Source organism: Artemia sp. Qi Xiang Cuo, chromosome 1, assembly GCF_049724085.1.
Source record: "Artemia sp. Qi Xiang Cuo chromosome 1, ASM4972408v1, whole genome shotgun sequence".
In the NCBI taxonomy this organism is placed as follows: Eukaryota; Metazoa; Arthropoda; class Branchiopoda; order Anostraca; family Artemiidae; genus Artemia; species Artemia sp. Qi Xiang Cuo.
In genome coordinates this window covers 55,742,176-55,763,894 of record NC_142794.1, presented here as the reverse complement: position 1 = coordinate 55,763,894, position 21,719 = coordinate 55,742,176, and the positions used below count along the sequence as shown (strand labels likewise).

The 21,719-nt window shown below is 35.2% G+C and overlaps 1 protein-coding gene across 1 annotated transcript in view; it reads left to right on the top strand.

Moving 5' to 3' along the window:
- Positions 1-11,528: 11,528 nt before the first annotated feature.
- Positions 11,529-21,719, top strand: part of mav (TGF-beta domain-containing family member maverick) — a 66,627-nt gene continuing 56,436 nt past the window's right edge. Inside the window, exon 1 of the mRNA XM_089095681.1 lies at positions 11,529-11,554. The gene's annotated coding sequence lies outside the window, so the exon portion shown is untranslated. The remainder of the gene's footprint in view (positions 11,555-21,719) is intronic.

Genomic DNA, 21,719 nt, shown 5'->3' with positions numbered 1-21,719 from the left:
GACTTCCCGGCGTAGCCATAATGTATTTTCGATTACGGCGGTATCGTCTGTTATTCGGCGTTTCTACAACGTAGGAGCGGGGACGAAAGTCTTTCTTCACAACGACTGCTGGCTGCCACATCCCATTCTCCATTCTTACTCTGACCAGTTCTCAATGTATTTTGAGTCTTGGCATGAGCATTGTAATAGTGCTCCTGTCTTTCTCTCTCTTCCATCCTCGAGGTTAGGAATTCAGATCTGGAGATTTCTGGAGATCTGGAGGAATTCAGATCTGGAGATCAGATCTGTATTTTGAGTCTTGGCATGAGCATTGTAATAGTGCTCCTGTCTATCTCTCTCTTCCATCCTCGAGGTTAGGAATTCAGATCTGGAGATTTCTGGAGATCTGGAGGAATTCAGATCTGGAGATCAGATCTGTATTTTGAGTCTTGGCATGAGCATTGTAATAGTGCTCCTGTCTTTCTCTCTCTTCCATCCTCGAGGTTAGGAATTCAGATCTGGAGATTTCTGGAGATCTGGAGGAATTCAGATCTGGAGATCAGATCTGTATTTTGAGTCTTGGCATGAGCATTGTAATAGTGCTCCTGTCTTTCTCTCTCTTCCATCCTCGAGGTTAGGAATTCAGATCTGGAGATTTCTGGAGATCTGGAGGAATTCAGATCTGGAGATCAGATCTGTATTTTGAGTCTTGGCATGAGCATTGTAATAGTGCTCCTGTCTTTCTCTCTCTTCCATCCTCGAGGTTAGGAATTCAGATCTGGAGATGACTTAGGGAGTGAGGTAGTCTACTTTACAAGGGATGGTAGATCTGATGTTTCTGCTCATTAGCAGTTGTGCTGAAGACGCAAACCCGTCAACAGGTGTGTTTTAGTATTCGAGCAACACCATCTGTAGATCACTCTTGCGAGCTGTGATTTCTTGATCATACTTTTCGCGATTGATACAGCTTTTTCAGCCAACCCGTTAGACTGGGGATGGTTTTGTCTAGACGTGCTGTGATGGATACCCCATTCTTTCAGAAAGGTCTTGAAACTGCCTGAGGTAAACTGGGGTCCATTATTTGCGCTAAGGACATGTGGAATGCCAAAGCGTGAGAACTGTTGTTTGAGTCGTTTAATGATCTGGTGAGTGTAGGCGTTGGTGCCTAATTCGTCAATCCCGAAGTGGTGACTGTATTAGTCAATCGTGACCAGAAACTGCTTACCAGACAGGTAGACCAGATCAATACCCAAGTGTTACCATGGGTATTGGGGTATCTGATGCTGAAGGAGCGGTTCCTTAGCACTCATTTTCTGATAGGTGTGACAAGCATTGCATTTCTGGATGTATAGTTGACGGATTGACTCAACCCAGGCCAGTAGATAACAGATCGGGCTCTCTGTTTAGTTTTCTCTATGCCCAGGTGTGATGCATGGATGCTCTTCAGAATTGTATTCTGCATTCTTCTTGGAACGGCCAGACGATCGTTCTTAAGAACTATTCCATCTATGCCGGTCTTATCATGTCCGACCTGCCAAAAATCGCTAATGTCAGCCGGTATTAGGCTTCTTGTTTCTGGCCAACACTCTTGTATGATTCTCTGAAGAGCTTTAAGTTGTTCGTCTTTGGCCGTTTCATCCTTCAGTTCACTTCATGTTCAGCTTCATGACCGAATGGACATAGCAATCGATCTCTTTCAAGAAGGGGGTCCTCTTGTGATCGAATCTGAAGCCGTGAGAGGGCGTCTGGGACAGGAATATCCTTGCTAGGTCTGTAGGTTATGGAATAATTATAGGGTTGTATCTGCAGTAGCATTCTCTAGAGCCCAAATGAGGACTTAATGATTGGGCGATCCATCAGTGTTTCAAGTGGCTTGTGGGCGGCTACTATTTTGAACTGTCGACCATACAAATACTGGTGGTAGTGACGGCATCCAAAAACGATCGCATACAGTTCTTTCCCTATTTGGGAATAGTTCTGTTCAGTGTCTGTTAGTGGTCTTGACGCATATGACACAAAACTGCTGTTCTAAAGCAGAATTTCACCAAACCCAGATTTTGATGCATCTACTTACAGCTCAATGTTACTGCAAGTCGGATCAAAGAAAGCTACTCTTCCGCAGATGCACTCTTTTAGTTGCTGAAGAACCTGCTTGTGGTCAGGGGTCCAAATGAACACCTTTTGCTTCTGCAACGATCTCAACTGCACGTTTTGGGTAGACAGGGTTGGAATGTACTAGGACAGGTAATTGAGCATTTCAAGAAGGGTCTGCAGTTGTTTCCGTTATTTTTGCAAAGGCATTTTATGGATAGCCTTGACCTTATTTGGACCCAGGTGGGTGCCCTCACCAGATAAGCTTTGGCCAAAATAAGGGGTGGATGTAGCTTTCAGGATGCACGTTTCCTTGTTCATTTTCACTCCCTTCTTTTTTGCCCTCTGCAGCGTCTTTCGAAGATTGACGTCGTGTTCCTCTTCTGATTTGCCTGAAATGAACATGTCGTCACTTATAACAGAAAAATCAGCCAATCCTGCGAAAACTTCTTCCATATGTCGCTGAAATTCATCTTGAGCTGATATAAGGCCAAATGGCATTCGCTTGAATTTGTATCGATCAAAGTGAGCATTGAAAGTCGTTAACTCAGATGACTCGTAGTCCAGACATAAAGACCAATAACCGTGTCGAGCATCAAGTTTCAGAAGTATTTTGCACCCTGGTGCTTCTGGATCACTTCATCAAATGTCGGCATCGGGCGATGCGACCTCTTGATCGCCTTGTTCCTCGTCATGGGGCTCAATACAAACTCTAAGGCTCCCATCTGCTTTTCCACAACAACTACAGAGTTAACCCAGTCGGATGAGTGGGTGACTTTCTCAATTATGCCTAGACTTTTCATGCGATCAAGCTCTTGCTTGAATTGCGTTTGAAGTACAAGGAGAATCTGTCTTGCAGGCTGCACTGATGGTTCAGTTCCTTCTCGAAGGACTATTTTGCAAGTCCCTTCGATTTTACCCACTCCTTTGAACAACTCTGAAAATTCATCAAAGAATTGGTTTGTATATACTGGATTACTCTGAAGGCTGATGACTAGTTTGACAAGGTTCGGCTGCTGTCTTGCAGCATAACCCAGTATTGGAGATGGAGCAGACTGCACAGCAAAGAATTCAAGCAAGCTTTGACTACGGTCCTTGTAGTCACACTTCAATCTGTAAGTGCCAGTTACTGGAATCTTTTGACCACAGTAACTAGTAAGGACATAATTAGTTGGGTATATTTTTGGCTGTAATTTCAGCTTGTCGACAAAGTGCTTTGGAATTATATTGGCTTGTGCCCCAGTGTCAATCTTGAATTGGACATTAATCTGTCCACCGATTCTTATGCTTGCATATGGTAGATCATATCCATTGTCTGCTGAGATTTCATGAATAAAGAGTTCATCATCTGTAGTCTGATGTGTAGATTCAATAACATTGGCACTTTTCTTCGCACTGTGACAAACTCTAGCAAAATGATTTTGTTTGCCACATATTTACTACAGGCTTTTCCCCTAGCAGGGCAGTTGTGACTCACTGAATATTCACCACCACAGAAATAGCAATCAGGTTTGGATGCTTTCTGGATGCGTGAGTTCGGGTTTTTCTTAATTGCATCAACTTCTTGTTTGATTACTGGGTTGTTCATGATGCCCTCGGCAGGCATTATTCTCAGTTGTGCCTGGGTTTCAGTGTATGTTCTGACTATTTTGATAGCTTCAGCTACTGTCAGCTCTGATCCTGACTGAAGAAGTTTTTCCCTGATCCTCTGATTGTTCGTTCCGCATAAGGGTCTGTCACGTACTATTTCTTCCTTGGTATCAGCTGCATAGGAACAGTCACGCACAAGAATCTTGGATTCGGTAATATATTGTTCAATGGTCTCGCCGTCTTTTTTATTACGCTTATGGGACACATACTGAGAAAAGATCAGGTTAGCTTTTGGGCTGAAATAGTCATCAAATTTCTGCAGGTACACATCGATCTTTTGTTTTCTGCATCACCTAATGTCCAGGTGCTGAATATGTAACGGCCTTTTTCTCCCAGCCAGATTAAAGGGTATGCACACTGCACTTTCTCCGACTTTCCAGTGAGAGGACCATCGAACATAGTCTGTGCGTGGCTCTTGAATCTGATCCATGCTTCTCTAGGATTGTCTGATTCCCAATTCAACTCTGGATAATGAATGGCGGTGTCAATGTCCGTCTATTCCGACACCAAGCAACAAGCGTAGCTAACAAACGCAGATAAGCAGACTCAAGCGTGTAATTAAAAAAAACCGGACACAACCTGCAAATAAGTACAAATAAGTAAAAGCAAAGCAAGCAATTAAATAGCAAACACAAGCAAAATAAAGCACTAATTTCAAGGTAGAATGTTACAAAGGGTCGTAAATAATGGTCGTAAGTTAAAATTTGTTCACGCATAGATTCCATAATGGAAAAAGGGGCATGTTCGATCCTGGGTGTACGGCTCTCAGGAACGGCTAAGGGCTGTTAAGTTGAAGCTTCCAGGGCATGTTTGGGAGAGGGGTGGAATTCAAAACTAAATCAAAAGACACCGTGCATCAGTGTTATCAAAAGAGCTTATCTGCAATACCTCAGAAACAGCTAATGTTATTAAGTTGAAATTTTTAAGGAATTTTAGAAAGTTTTGAACTAAATCAAAACGTGCTGTGTCCCTCCAGGTTGTCCAAAAATTGTATTTGGAAAATCGTACAAACGGCTAAGGAAATTAAGTTGGAACTTTCAGGGAAAGCTGAGGTGGATATTGATCTAAATCAAAAGACACTAGGTGCATCTACGTTGTCAAAAGAGCATACCGACAATATATCAAGAATGGCTAGGCATATTAAATTCAAACTTCCAGGGCATGTTTAACTGAATCAAGAGGCAGAATATGCATCCAGGTTGTCAAATGGGCGGAGCTGCAATATTTCAAAAATACTCAAGAGTAATAACTTGAAACTTACAGATAATGTGGAGGGGTGTGTTGAAGTAATAAGAAAAAAAAACAATAGATAGTCTGTTAGATTTAAGTTGTTAAAATGGTGTATCTGCAATATCTCAGGAACAGCCAAAGGTAGTAAGTCAAACTTTCAGGGAATGTTATGGGGAATATAGAACTAAATAAAAATGCTTTAAGTGTATTCAGGTTGTCAAAATGACAAATCTGCAATATCTTGGAATCGGCTTAAGGTCTTAAGTTTAAAATTCAGCGGAAATTGATGGAAATCTTGAGCATTTTCGCTATATCAAAAGACAATGTATGTATCCAGGTCGTTGATAAGACGTGTCTCAAATATCTCAGGTACAACTAAGGTTAAAAATTTACCGCTTAAAGGACCCAGCTGTATTTTAAGGGAAAATTGGACGAAGTAATCAAGTAAATTTTTTATTTTGACTTTGGGGGAACAAGGGAGGTCTTTTAATGAAAATAAGTTTTTGTAGAAAAGTAAAGTTGTTTCTATTGTTTGTGCAAAATATTCCTTCTTTATACTGGTCAGTTTAAAATTTCAGAACATGAAAACAAATCAGTTATTGTTTCAGGACCAAGGGAACCTCAACTGGAAACGAATATTCGTTGCATTCATTCTTGACGACTTATTTTTCATTTTATTTTTAAAGCAAACAAAACAGAAGTCTTTTCAATAAATGAGCAGAAAATACATTTATTTAAGCAAGCGAAGCAGTTAAAACAAAATACAATGCAAAAAGATTCTTAAAATGGAATACTACTACAGCTATTACCACTAACAACTCTATGCAGTATCAAGCCTTATGAGGCCAACACGGCTGTGCACCATCCAAACCTTCACTCTTAAGCCTCTCCCTAAAAGTTCCAATTTTCTTCAAATCCCTGCTTATGACCTCTTCCCAGCCCATGCGAGGACGATCTGCTTTTCGTTTGGCCTCATATGGATGGACAAAAAGAGCAATCTTTGGCTATCTCTCATCCTTCATCCTTAAAAAGTAAATATCTCTCTTAGCTTGTATCCACTCATCTCAGCTTTTCTTTCATTATAGCCCTTGAAAGTGGGATTGAACCACTTTTTTCATACAGTTTGTTTATTGACATGTGTTCAGTCAAATGGGTATCTAAAACTATCCATAGACAATCCCTCAATAAAATGGTCAAATAATATTCGTCTATATTCGAGTTTGTAACTTGAAACTGTTCGAAAACTATGCAGGTTTGCAATCCCTTTATTTGAATAATATTCCCACTCTCCATCCATCAAAAATTTAATTAAAAGAGTTAAACTATTTTTCAATTGTATTGCCAAATTGTGTCCAAAATGTAAGTAGCAAACCAAAATCTTAATTCTTAAAGCGGAAAAACCTAGTAAAACTTTACAAATACCCATTTTGTTTACCAATAATTAAAAAATTCAATTTAAAATGAATATATCTGAACTTAAAAAACTTTCAAAAAAAAGAAGTTTTTCAAAAAAAGTAAAGAGATCACTGTCAACGACTGAAAGGGATAAAAAAAAACGTAAATTACAGTGAATAATCAAGTCAAACCTAAAACGAACAGAAATTTCCTAAGTTAGGCTGATGCCACCTAAACCTTCTAAAGGTCAGAGATATTGGAAAAAAATGTTGTAAACGTTATTTTGTTTAACATTTTGACCTTACTAAATCCAAAATTGCTGAGACTTCCAGGAATGAATATCATTATATATTCAACCGTTAGTCTACTCTCGTTAGTTCTTTATATTTTTCTTGGTTATTATGGTGATTTCCTTTCTTTCTTTGTTGTTGCTATTGATGATTTAGCAAATAAGAACCACACTGCTAAAAATTGTTTTCAGTAAAGCGAAAAAGAGGCACTGGCCTTAGTGGATTTTAATAATTCATTCAATTCAAGAATAGAACATGTCTTATTTATGCATCTTTCACCGAAATAATACGTTACTTTAAATAATTTTTCGAATGACCTGTTTCTCAGATGTTTCAAAATGAATCGGAAACCAACCAATGTCCTCTGTTTTTGTACTTTACAAATACCCCTCCTAAGAGGAATATTTTTAGGTCTTTTTGGGATGAGCTTTTTATTTACTAATTTGGGGACTTTCGAAGCTTTCGAACCGTTTTTACAAGTCTTCTGGATTTTGCTGGGATTCTCTGCGGCTTTTGTCAATTATAATACTTGCCTACGGTGGATTAAAGCCTTAACCCAGTGACTTAATTGACATAAAATTCATGGGGAGAGGGATTCAAACTCAATTTTGCTTCAATGTTCATATTAATACCCTTAGTCTGAAACTATGAGAAAATATTATGGGATGGAGAAAAAGTTGGCCCACTTACATGGGTCATTGTGCAAGAGTGCACAATGACCCATGTCCCCCTCCATAATAGCTGATATACAATACGCTAATATGCATTTGTGTATCACTGTATACACAATGCATATTACAGAAAACATTAGGATTACAGAAAACTAGCGCTTTACTGAAAACACAAAACAATATAGGAGATTTGAATCGGTAAAAGTTAACCTTTTAAGGACACTTTTAATAGTATAAAAGTAAAGTATTTTTAGATTGTTGTTTTATTTATTTTTTTCGTTTAATTTGGCATCACTTCTGCACAATGAGCTCAGTTCAATGATTGACTGTCGTTTTGGATCTTTAAAGGACATTTCATTATTATTTTGCTGACAAGTTCAAAGTGAAGGAATCTTATTAGATTAGGACTACAAACTCGCTTTAGAATTTGTATCAAAAGCTTAAAGTCCTCCGTTTTATACGGAGAAATAACTGGATTTCTCAAGTTCACATTACGGTTGATATGTTCTTCATTTCGAGTAATACTAGGTGAGGCCAAGATGTTACCTGATAAATCAATCCATTATTTGATATGCAGTGTAAGGACTTTGAACTTGTTACTTTTATGCTTAAGTTTTTAAGATAATTTTAATTGTTTACTGAAAGTTACTGATATCACAGCTCATGTAGGACTATGGAAAGCGTTACACATTAGTTTGTTGTTGTGAGGCTACGTATTCACTTTTGACTCCTAAATCGATATTCTTATTTTCATACTTGGCTCATGTGTTTTCAGTAAAGCGCTAGCTTTCCGTAATCCTACAAACATAGGGAAATATCGCCAGTTGATTTATATGCATAAGTTTTAATGATATATGTTAGAAGGCTCCGAAGTAATAATTTTTGTTCGTTTTAAGTTTCAACTGCACTCTTTACTTCCCCCGGAAAAGCTTTGTTTTTTTAAATTAATCTATGCTCGTTTTGATTAAACTTTAATTTAGAGTCAACACTCCTATAAAACCATCATTTCTTGTGTATCTAAGGTAAATGATATTACAAACTGAGTTTATTTTCATTTCACAAATTTTAGGAAGAATTAACTGAATTCTCCTACAGAACTATTTTCTTTTGTCTTTCTTCCTCTTTGGATGCACAATCTTACGTATGGAGAGAATATTATGATGGAATTGTCAAGTAAAAAATTTGAATGAGTAAGTATAAAAATAAGTAATCCTTCTTTTAATATACAACTTTGAGTGGTTTCAGAACCACATGCCTACACTTCTCTAATCACTTAGTGGCAAGGGGTTGCGCTCAGGGGCGTAATTAGCTAAGGGGCACAGGGGGCAACTTCTCTTCTCTGAACTCAGTTTTCCTCATGATCCCAGTTTGCCCCCCTCCCAGCTGAAATTTAGTTTCTCCAAAAATCACCATAAATTCATTTTCGCAAGAAACTTTTACTTTTAAGAAGAACTGAAATAATACTCGTAGTTACCATTCCTGAATAAATTTTTTTTTACCAGGCAGTTTTTTTTACCAGGTGATTTTTTTCTAAACGCGTTTTTTAACTGTTGGTTACTATGGGCTATGGTTCGTTCTTTACTAGTTTGCAGCTGCCGCTGCAACCATGCTGGGAGAATTTGTGCAAAGTAGTCATAATTAGGCGTTTAGCAATTAGCACTAAAAATACTTCCTAGAATACAATATTTCTTATGCCATATAAGAACACCAAATTTCCAACAATTCATCATTCCCATTTTGAATTAGCTACTATCATATGAGGAATAGCTTTCAAATAAGCCATTAAACATAACTCATAAAAGTTCTGGTAGCCCACTAGTCCGAGCTTTTCCACTTGAGAAATGGCACCAGAAGTCACGTTTTTAGTGCCATTTAGAATTTGCTGATGGTGGAATTTATAGGAAGGACGTAGATATGAGCAATGTCTTTTATATGAGTTATAAAAAAAAAAAAAAAAATCTGTCTACGAAGTTCTGGCAGCCTGCTAGTGCCACCCCTTGAGAAATGGCACAAAAAGTGCCATTTTAGTGACGTATGGCACTTGGAGATGGCGGAATTCATAGAAAGCACGTAGATATGCGAAATAGCTTTTGAATGAGCTATTAAGCATCTCTCTATGATGTTCTGGTAGCCCGCTAGACCTGCTGGAAAAAAAAAAGAAAAAAAAAAAAAAAAGAGAGAGACAGATCAGTGCTACCGATGCAAAACAGTGATTTTCCTCGTGGTTCAAGGAGGGTGGTTATAATTTCCCTATAAAATATTATCGACCATACTGATTCCCAATGGTACACTTTTCATTTTGATATGACACATTTTTAGAGGGGTTTCAGGCCTTTTTTCGAAATCACCAAAAATTTCTTCTCGTAATAAACTTTTACTTTTAAGAAAAACCGAAATAATAGTTACCATTTCTGAGGCAGTGTCAGATCGCAATTTTTTTTCGCCAGGCAGTTTTTTTTCAAAACATGTTTTTCAACTTATGGTTACTATGGACTGTTGTTCGCTCTTTACTAGGATGCAGCTACCGCTGCAATCATGATACGTTCCCGGGACCTGCTTTAAAAAATGAGCCTACAAAATGGCTGAAAAAAAAACAACGGATACCGATATTCCCGATACGATACATGCAATACCAATACGCCGGATACCGGTATGCGCGATATCGATACACCCGATACCACATACAGCCCTTACCCAGGGACTATAGCACTCCAATCTTTTTGTCACTTAAAAAGGATATTAGCAATTTTAATTTCCATTCGAATGAGCCATTAAACATCTCTATGATGTTCTTGTCAATTGCTAGTCCTAGTGAAAAAAAAAAGACAGAAAAGCAGACACATCAGTGCTACCCATGCAAAAAAGTGATTTTCCTTGGTTTTCAAGATGGGGGACTGTAATTGTCCTTAAAAGGTTTTGGACCATTCTTATTCTAATGGTACACTTTTCATTTTGATCTGACGCCATTTTCAATGGGTTTTGGGCTCTTTTTCGAAATCGCCATAAATTTCTTTTCGCAATAAACATTTACTTTTAAGATTAACCGTATTAATAGTTACCATTCCTGATTCAATGTCATAAGGCAATTTTTTTTAAACGTGTTTTTCAACTTTTGATTACTATGGGCTGTGTTTCGCTCTTTACTAGGTTGCAGCTACCGCTGCAACCATTATTCGTTACCACGAACTGTTTGAAAATCCACCATCTCTCTTAGGATTTTTTTTTGGCTAATTCGCGAAAAGTATTTGTTGGGAAGAATCAGGGCCGTATCAAAAAAAAATTTCGGAGGGAGGGGGGGGGTAGAAAAGATATTTTTTCGGGGGGGGGGTACAAAAAGAAACTTTAAAAAATGCATCAAAAATTTGTTTATAGCCTATTCATTTTTCTTACGTTTTTTACGAGTTGGACAAACATTTCGTAGAGAGGAGGTTCAAAACACCTACCCCCCCCTCCTGGATACAGTCTTGGGGAGAACTTAGTGCTAAAAAAAAAATGTGTTATAACAATGAAAACACACCTTTACAAAGGGTGTTATAGTCAAACAATAAGTGGAAATTTGACAGGAAGTTCTACTTGTTGGCGATTTGCTTACTATCCTTTTCATTTTTATTGTAAGGTTAATTTTCAAGTAGGCATACATTTCCATTTTCCTCTTATTTAATATTAAGTTCAACCATTTGTCAATTTCGTCTGTAGGCCTAAACTTGTGATTCAAGTATAACTTCAAATCCTACATAAGAAAAGAGGATTTGAATTCACTGTCTCCCTTGGATTCAGATTTCAATTCTCTCAAGGTCCGATTCCCCATCTTTTGTCCTCGTGCCATATTACGAAAAGGATTCCTCTTGCTGAGCATTACAATTTTTCTCGCGCATACAAATATTTATTACACTTTTTAATATGTTTCAAAATTATACTCTCAGTCAAAATGTTCCTCTAATCCAACATATTACACATGGCGAATGATCATCATTATTATATACATAATTAGTTCTATACTCGTGGTATATAAATGGTTTTTCTCAGAAGGCCTGCTACAGCAACACTGTTCCATCTCAGTTCAAGGCGCTTGTCTAGGATTTTTCTTGCCGGATCTGTGATTGGCCAATTACATCGCAAGGAAATGATACATCATGAAAATATAAAGGTTAGTGAATCTTACTTATTAGAGCTAGTTAATTTTATGTTCTAACCAGTTGAAGTCAAAAGAAAGTTAATCATAGCTGGAATGAGCATTTAGCAATGGTGGTAAGTGTGGTTTGTAGTTTTAAGTGGTGGTAGGATACTAGGATGAAAATCATCTTGAATGATTATTAACCAACTAGCCCTAGTGTGTTAAACTGGAGCTAGTTAGATGCCAAACCACGTGACCCCTCAATAACTTTTTTCTAAGGGGGTTTAAAAAAAGAGAGAGGGGAGGGTAGTAGAGGCCCATCCTCCTTGACATCTTGTGATCTTTTTTGATTGCCCCCCCCCCCCAAAAAAAAAACCAACAATTTATACTAATAAATCACTTATTTTGAAATATTTGACCCCGCTCCCTTGAAAAAGTTTCTTCGTGTGTGCCTGTAAACAAATGAATCAGAGATTTAATGAGCGTTTCGTCAGCAATATTGTAAAATGCTTATCGTAAGCTAAGGCAAAGTATAATAAAAAAATTTAGACTGTCAGTTCTTGAGACTTGACTTGGAGTCGCGATTATCCTTGATTAACAATTTGGCTTTACAAAATTTCGTCAATCCCAAAGCTGGCAGAACATGAAAGAGTGGGTTTGGTCTTGACTCCCCAAATGCTAAGGTCGTTGTTATTTCTTGTAAATATCATAGTCTTCAAGAACTTAATCTGATTTTGACGCTTATTTTTAGCCAATTAGCCTCCGTTAGTTTTAGTTATTGAGTAATTACTGAATTATATGAATTGCTGCTGCTTGTCAGAAGGATAGTCAGCGCTGTTTTAAGGTGTTTGTCTAGGCAACAAGCCTTCTTGTCTGTAGGGGGACATGCAATAGCGTATCCAGGATTTTTTTTTTGGGGGGGGGAACTAAAAACGCATAAACAGATAAACAATTAAGGGGGGGGGCTAAAACCTCATAGCCCCCCACCACGGGATAAGCCTTGGAGACATGGATAAGATCTGTGTAAATTTACCCTGGAACAGAAGACATGTGTGAAGGAGTTTATTTGAGAGGGGCTTTCCCTTAGGCCAAGAAAAACAACGAAGAAGACAAGTGTATTATATCAAGCATGTTAATAATTATTGATTACGAGCATTAAACCTTGAGATTTGGTGGAAGGAGGCTTAGCCACTCCTACCTAGGTACCTGCGAGATAGAGCTGTATTTTTTTCAAGAGGTATTATGGTACCAAGCAGTATCAAGGGTGCCGGGAGAAAATTTTCCCGGGGGGGAGGGGGCCAGACACCAAAATAGCAGTGGTGGTTGGGTGACAGTTTAGGCGGTTTAGGGCACCAAATTACTACGATTTTACCCCGAAGAGGAAGAATTTGCAATCGATTTAAAATTCTGAGAAGCTAATTGATATTAAAGTATCAATAACTATATTATAGGCTTCCAAGTCGTAAAAGAAGTAATGCCACACGGTGGTAGTGCTGGATTCAACCAAGTTGATTCCCTGTATTTGTAGTGAAATTAGGCTACGTTTGGTGATCTATAATTGCGTATCAGTTTTAATGAGGGAGGGGGTGGGTGAGTCATTTTTTAGGGGGGGGTAGGGTAAATTCCAACAAAAGTAAAACTTTATGGACAAACTGCTTACTCTTCATGAGGCTTCAGATAAGCGTTGATAGAGGAAGGAGGGAGTAGGAATTAATTAGAATGTTTCTCTATACAGCTAATATGTTACATTCCCATACCTACTAGCACAGAGGTGGAAAATGCAAGGCAGATCATCATCAGCCCCGCCATGAAATTTCCTTGGGGTGGCAAATACTGCTAGGGACTTAGTTTTCAGCAATTTTAAATGGTAATATTTTTCTTTTTCTATTTTTATGAAGTACTTCAATGTATTTAAAAAAAATATATGTAATGCATTTACCAATAAGAAAATCCTATTGCAGAGATTGTGATGGCTTCAGTTATGTAAAAGATCAAAAGTCTCACAGAATTTCCATCCATACAAACAATAATAGTCCTTTTCATCCGACCAAAATTCTTTATTAGTAATATTAATAAGGACTTTTCACCAAAATTACTATTCATCGCCAATTTTTTAAGTATATTCAAATTTTATCCAAAATTGAAATTACAAATTTAAACGTAGGACGGCACTTAACAGCGTATAATTATTGATTTCCACATTTTAAAAGCAACTGTCCAGGGATTTAAGGGACCGGTACCTCAAATTATTTCTCGGTAAGGCCTGGGTGTGATTTGGAAAACAATCAGAAATTAAATAAAAAAGAGCTTATAAACTGAAAGCAAGGAAAAGGTTTGAAACCTATGTGAAAAAATTATTCTTTCCGTGAATGGAAAAATCTCTACTATAGCTATTATCTCTTCACTGTAAGTTTAGATTTTTTTCAAGTTTCGTAAGGAAACTTGTACTTGGAAAAAAATTTCAAACAACTAAAAACTTTTTTTAATCAGCAAGGTGTCGAGAAGGGGGCAGTCTCTTTTATACACTGAGTAATTTATATTTTTTTTAAGTTTTAAACTTGTTCCTTACTTTGTTTCAGAAATCTTTTCTATTAGTTTAATTACATTTTGTGAAACTATAAAGTTTTATGAATACAATATTTTGGTAACGCCAAAAAAACGATTAATATTTCAATGATCTCTTTTTGGATTTTGATGAGTAATCAAACAGTTCGTGTTTTTTAACCAGGGGTGATCGTATAGACCCAGTGGGCCTAGAACGTTGGGAGAGGGCTCATTCTAACGGAAATGAAAAGTTCTAGTGCCGTTTTTAAGTGACAAAAAAAAATTGGAGGGCAACTAAGCCTCCTCCCATGCCACTTTTTTCCCAAAATCGTCCGATCAAAATTTTTGGATGGCTTTTTTGTTCAGCATAGTTGAAAGGCCCAATAATTATGTCTTTGTAGATAAAATGACCCCTTCTATTCGTTTTAAGTTTTAATGCTGCTCCTTACTTTCAGTTGAAAAAACTTGTTTTTTTGTTATTTAATGAAGCTTATAAGAGACAAACAATTTTCAAAAGGCAATGGAAAAAGTACGTCAATTAAAGTAAAAGTATATAAAAATTAAAAAAGTAAGTAATTACAAAAAATACACTAAACAATAGCCTACTTACAAAAACTAAGATATAAACTCCCAGCATTGACTTCTGTTGAGCAATGCCGAAGCGTTGGACGGATATTTTTTAGCAATATCGACAGTTTTGAACTTGGTTATCAAGCACCAAAATATTTAATGTCTTTAGACTCAATTGTTTATAAAAATTAACGCATGATCAAAGTAGTTTGTTCAAAGTAAAATATTAAAACTAAGATTAAGAAAATCAAATCAAAATTTTTAATTCAATATTCTTAATTTAATTTTGAATACCAAAGGCCATTATATTTGAAACCTCTTATACTTCATAACTGTAAAATATTAAATCTTTTTCAAAGTGACAACTAAATAAATACCATCAGTAGTATGCTTATAATGAATTTGCTTGCCTTATGTTCCTTCCTGTGCTATTTGCTTGCCTTATGTTCCTTGGTACCTTTCCAGAGCATTTACTTATGGATTTGCTTGCCTTATGTTCCTTACGGTGCTATTTGCTTGCCTTATGTTCCTTCCTGTGCTATTTGCTTGCCTTATGTTCCTTGTGGAGAAAAAAGGGTTAAACTGATTATTGGACAATTGCCTTTAGTCAAGACTAGTTTGTTAGGAATGTATCGCTGCTAAAGCTAACTCTAATTTCAAGAAAAAAAAGGGTATAGCATTTGCGAATTGGACTATACGAACGATACTAATTGAATAATAGGGGGGAAAACAGAGCTAGATAACATTTACAAATTGGATCGTATGAAGGTGGAGAAAAAAGGGTTAAACTGATTATTGGACAATTGTCTCTAGTCAAGACTAGTTTGTTAGGAATGTGTCGCTGCTAAAGCTAACTCTAATTGCAAAAAAAGGATATAGCATTTGCGAATGGGGGATTATCAGTTAAGGTAACCCCTCGGGGTTGTTAAATCATAGCTTATTTATTATAAATTTGGAACAATATCAATCTATGGAAATGGTTAACGATGATAAAATGGTCTTATGACTTGACCTAGCTTTACTTCTTCGATGTGTTCTGTATAATACACAAGTGGTGTTTGAACAGTGTTGTCAATTTAAAATAGAGTTTAACGTTATAGTATACTAAAAAGTTGATACTAAGAGAGATATAGATGGCAAGAAAAGAATTTTAATAATGAAATTCAAAACAAACCTTAGAAATCCTTGCAAATTAAGTAGTAAGGTGTATGTGAGTACGAACCATCAAGGATCATAAGCACCAACGACCCTAACCACCAGAGACCTCAACCCCCCAAAGGTCCCCTATCCCCAAACTCGAAGGGCGCCCCCTCCCCTCCAACTTTTTGGCCCCCTCCCGCCATTTTTTTTTAATTTTTTTGAATTTTTTTTTTTACTTTTTTTATTATTTTTTTTAACATGATATATTTTTTTCAACTTTTTTTTACGTCTTCGAATGAGATGAAACACTTGAAACAAAAAAAAATCACATTTAATATTTTCCAAACTCAAAATGAGAATGGTATAGACATGTTAGTCATGACCTTTACTATTAGAAAAACAATGTTTGTAGTAGCACTTTTTTTTTATTGGACTAAAAAAAATTTTTGGACTTTTTTTTACGTATCTTAAAATGACAAAATATGCTTACGGCTCTAACAATTGTACTCTATGCTTGCTCAGAGACACGATGTGGATTTCCCACTGGTACTCTATGGCCGGCTATCGAACTTACTTAGTTTATTGCATGTATTAAATCAGTATTTTTTTACGCAGTGGAACGATAAACACATAAGTCATATCTTTAAAAAAGTGAAGATGAAGCATTTTAATAAAGTGTGTTCACATGACAATGTTATTGTAGCATTGAATGCCGACAAGGAGAAGTATTTCAAATATGAAATAAGTACAAGTGGTAGCACTATTGGAAATGTATGCATGCATTGTCATGACAGTAAGGAATTAAATTTCTTTGGATTCCTGAAAAAATTCAAGTATTATGTTGGAGTGTATACCAGATTGATATCTCCAGAGATGATTGCACTCAAGGAGAATGCTAACATAAAAATAATCGTTGATGATGGAGGACAACTCCTTGCTACTGTTGTAGGTAACACATTACCTACTGATACATCCTATCGTCAGCTTTCGAGTATTAGCATTCAACGGAAGATCAAAAAAAGAAAGGCCTACTCTTCTACTAATATCATAAACCATATCGTGTCTACGTGTTGAAACTTTTACCTGTGCAAAAATTATGTTATAATAGACAGTGAAATTGTCAGAAAAATCGAAAGGTCAGTGGTAGAAAATATCACTATTAAGTATAAAGATGAATCAATTAAAATAAAGTACCAGCAAACGTTACTGCCATTGATCAAAGAGTCAATGAACCAAATAATACAAGCGACGAATTTTGTATTTACCATGATGATGAGACGCCAGTAAATATTCTGTATGACTCCAAATGGAATAATGGTTTTTCTAATTATTACAAACTAAGAGAAAAAAATATCTACAATATCAAGAGAGAACATTGTGAACTATTTTATGGAACAGATTCAAAATGTCCAAAGTTGATCATTGATATTAATAATGTATCATAATATATTTTGTATTAATAGTCTACATAGCATTATTTCATTAAAAATATATTATGCATTACATTGTTATCTGTTCACTATTTTTAGAGTATGCTAGCATATAAAACGTTTAGAATGTATATCAAAACATTGGATATGTAAGAACAGGAATTTGCATACATCTATTGTTGGACACATGGGATAACATTGACAAAATCTAAGTATCAGAGTGAATAAATTCTTTATCAACATCTATTGTCGGATATGTCATTATGAAAAAATTGTAAGTAAGTAAGTAAGTAACAAACTCTTTCTTGAATTCACCTCTTGGATACCCAATACAGAAATTTAATTCAGGAAATTATGAAAAAAAATTGAACAAATTCTTTATTAACATTCATTATCGATTGAAATCGCTTCCTGGACAGACAATATAGCAATTTCACAAACTTTAAGTATAAGAGTGATTAAATTCTATATCAACATCCATTTCTCGGATACATAGGAAAAAATTGACAAAATATAAGTGTTAGAGTGAATAAATTTTTTTATAAACATCTTTTGTCAGATACATCGAATAAAATTGACAGAATCTAAGTGTCAGAGTGAATAAATTTTTTTTATCAACATCCTTTGTCAGATAAATCAAATAAAATTGACAAATCTAAATTTCAGAATGAATAGGTGCTTTAACAACATCCTTTATAGGATATGTCGGATAAAATTGACAAAATCTAAGTATCAGTGACTAAATTCTATATCAACATCCTTTTCTCGGATACATAGGATAAAATTGAAAAAATCTAAGTGTCAGAGTGAATAAATTTTTTTTTATCAACATCCTTTGTCAGATACATCGGATAAAATTGACAAAATCTAAGTATCAGTATCACTAAGTATCACTAAATTCTATATCAACATCCTTTTCTCGGATACATAGGATAAAATTGACAAATTCTAAGTGTTAGAGTGAATAATTTTTTTTTTATCAACATCCTTTGCCAGATACATCGGATAAAATTGACAAAATCTAAGTATCATAGGGAATAAATTCATTATCAGCATCCTTTGTCGGATATGTCGGATAAAATTGACAAAATCTAAGTATTAGAGTGAATAATCTCTTATCAACATCCTTTGCCAGATACATCGAATAAAATTGACAAAATCTAAATATCAGAATGAATAAATGCTTTAACAACATCCTTTATCGGATATGTCGGATAAAATTAGTAAAATCTAAGTATCAGAGTGATTAAATTCTATATCAACATCCTTTTCTCAGATACATAGGATAAAATTGACAAAATCTATGTGCCAGAGTGAATAATTTTTTTTATCAACATCCTGTGCCAGTTACATCCGATAAAATTGACAAAATCTAAGTGTCAGAGTGAATAAATTCATTTTCAACATCTGTTTCTCGGAGAGATGGGAACAAATTCTTTATTAACATTTATTATCGATTGAAGTCGCTTCCTAGACAGACAATAAAGCAATTTCACAAAATCTAAGTATAAGAGTGATTAAATTCTATATCAACATCCTTTTCTCGGATACATAGATTAAAATTGAGAAAATCTAAGTGTTAGAGTGAAGTATTTTTTAATTAACATCCTTTGCCAGCTACATCAGATAAAATCGACAAAATCTAAGTATCAGATTGATTAAATTCTATATCAACATCCCTTTCTCGGGTACATGGGATAAAATTGACAAAATCTAAGTATCAGAGTGAATAATTTTTATCAACATCCTTTGCCAGATACATCGAATAAAATTGATAAAATATAAGTGTCAGAGTGAATAATTTTTTTTATCAACATCCTTTGTCATATACATCAAATAAAATTAACAAAATCTAAATTTCAGAATGAATAAATGAATGAATGAATGGTTTTTATTTCCCATCATAAATAACACAAGGTTACACAACGGAGTAATGAAAAAAAGAAAAAAAAAGAGAAAAGGAAAACGCAATAAGAGAAACAACAAGACTTCAATAACAATCTATATACAGCATACTAAACTCGTAATCAAACTAGCCTACGATAGCTCGGTACATATCATGATCAGGATTGAGCGAACGCCAAAATCGGACGATTCGCTCAGTAGCTGCAGTAGTCGGGTCCGCAACGCTGTAATTTTTCAAAACTCTTGAATTTCTCTCCCATGGCGCAACACTTAACAGATATTTTGCATACTTATAGTAAACCCGACGGACTGAGCGCTTATCTGATTCGGTGAAAATAGACCAACACGGCGAGAGTGACACAACATGCGGGATAACGAACACGGAATAAAGCCTTCCGAGTATATGGCGGTTATACATACGTTTGCAGGGTAGGAGTAGTCCGTATGCTTTGCGTGCCTTTTCTGAAAAATGCTCAACCAGTGCTTCACGAGTAGACCGCAGATCTGAAGCGATCGGCAGTCCAAGGTAAGTGAGAGATGGCTTTGAGCTCACCGCAGTATCACCTAGGAGCACGCTAATCAGGGTCGAATCTTTCGCGTTGCGACTAAACTCTATATCAACATCCTTTTCTCGGATACATAGGATAAAATTGACAAATTCTAAGTGTTAGAGTGAATAAATTTTTTTATCAACATCCTTTGCCAGATACATCGGATAAAATTGACAAAATCTAAATTTCAGAATGAACAAATTCATTATCAACATCCTTTGTCGGATATATTGGATAAAACTGACAAAATCTAAGTATCAGAGTGAATAATTTTTTTTATCAACATCCTTTGCCAGATAAATCGAATAAAAATTGACAAAATCTAAATATCAAAATGAATAAATGCTTTAATAACATCCTTCATCGGATATGTCGGATAAAATTGACAAAATCTAAGTATCAGAGTGACTATATTCTTTATCAACATCCCTTTCTCGGATAAATAGAGTAAAATGACAAATTCTAAGTGCTAGAGTGAATAATTTTTTTTTATTAACATCCGTTGTTGGATATGTCGGATAAAATTGACAAATTCTAAGTATCAGAGTGAATAATTTTTTTTTATGAACATTCTTTGCCAGATACATCGAATAAAATTGACAAAATCTAAGTGTCAGAGTGAATAAGTTTTTTTATCAATATCGTTTGTCAGATGCATCGAATAAAATTGACAAAATCTAAATATCAGAATGAATAAATGGTTCAACAACATCCTTTATCGGATATGTTGGATAAAATTGGTAAAATCTAAGTATCAGATGTGATTAAATTCTATATCAACATCCTTTTCTCAGATACATAGGATAAAATTGACAAAATCTATGTGCCAGAGTGAATAAATTTTTTTATAAACATCCTGTGCCAGTTACATCCGATAAAATTGACGAAATCTAAGTGTCAGAGTGAATAAATTCATTATCAACATCTGTTTCTCGGATAGATCGGATAAAATTGAGAAAATCTAAGTATCAGAGTGAATAAATGCTTTATCAAAATCCTTTACATGCATTATCAACATAATTTGTCGGCTATATCGGATAAAATTGACAAAATCTAAGTACCAGATTGATTAAATTCTATATCAACATCCCTTTCTCGAATACATGGGGTAAAATTGTCAGAATCTGTTAGTGTTAGAGTGAATAAATTTTTTTTTATCGACATCCTTTGTCAGATACATCGACTAAAATTTGACAAAATCTAAATATCAGAGTGAATAAATGCTTTAACAACATCGTTTACCGGATATGTCGGATAAAATTGACAAAATCTCATTGCCAGATTGGCTGAATTCAATATCAACATTTCTCGGATATTCCTTTTCTTCACTTCTTCCTTATCTTGAATACACAGGATAAAATTGAAAAAATCTAAGTGTTAGAGTGAATAATTTTTCTTTATCAACATCTATTGGCAGATATAACGGATAAAATTGACAAAATATAAGTGTCAGAGTGAGTAAATACTTTATCAACATCCTTTATCGGATATGTCGGATAAAATTGACAAAATCTAAGTATCAGAGTGATTAAAATCTAAATATCAGTGATTAAATTCAATATCAACATCCCTTTCTCGGATACATGGGATAAAATTGACAAAATCTAAGTATCTGAGTGAATAAATGCTTTATCAACATCCTTTAAATGTATTATCAGGCATCATTTGTCGGGAATATCAGATAAAATTGACAAAATATAAGCGTAAGCTGTATTAACTTCTATATCAACATACATTTCTCGAATACATGGGATAAAATTAAACAAAGATAATTGTCAAAATGAATAAATTTTTTTCTATCAACAGCTTTTGTCAAATAAAACCAATATACTTGACAAAAACTAAATATCAGAGTGAATAAATGCTTTATCAGCATCCTTTGTCGGATATGTTGGATAAAATTGACAAAATCTAAGTATCAGAGTGAAAAAATTTTTATCAACATCCTTTGCCAGATACATCGAATAAAATTGATAAAATATAAGTGTCAGAGTGAATAATTTTTTATCAACATCCTTTGCCAAATATATCGAATAAAATTGACAAAATATAAATATCAGAATGAATAAATGTTTTAACAACATCCTTTATCGGATATGTCGGATAAAATTGACGAAATCTAAATATCAGAGTGATTAAATTTTATACCAACATCCTTT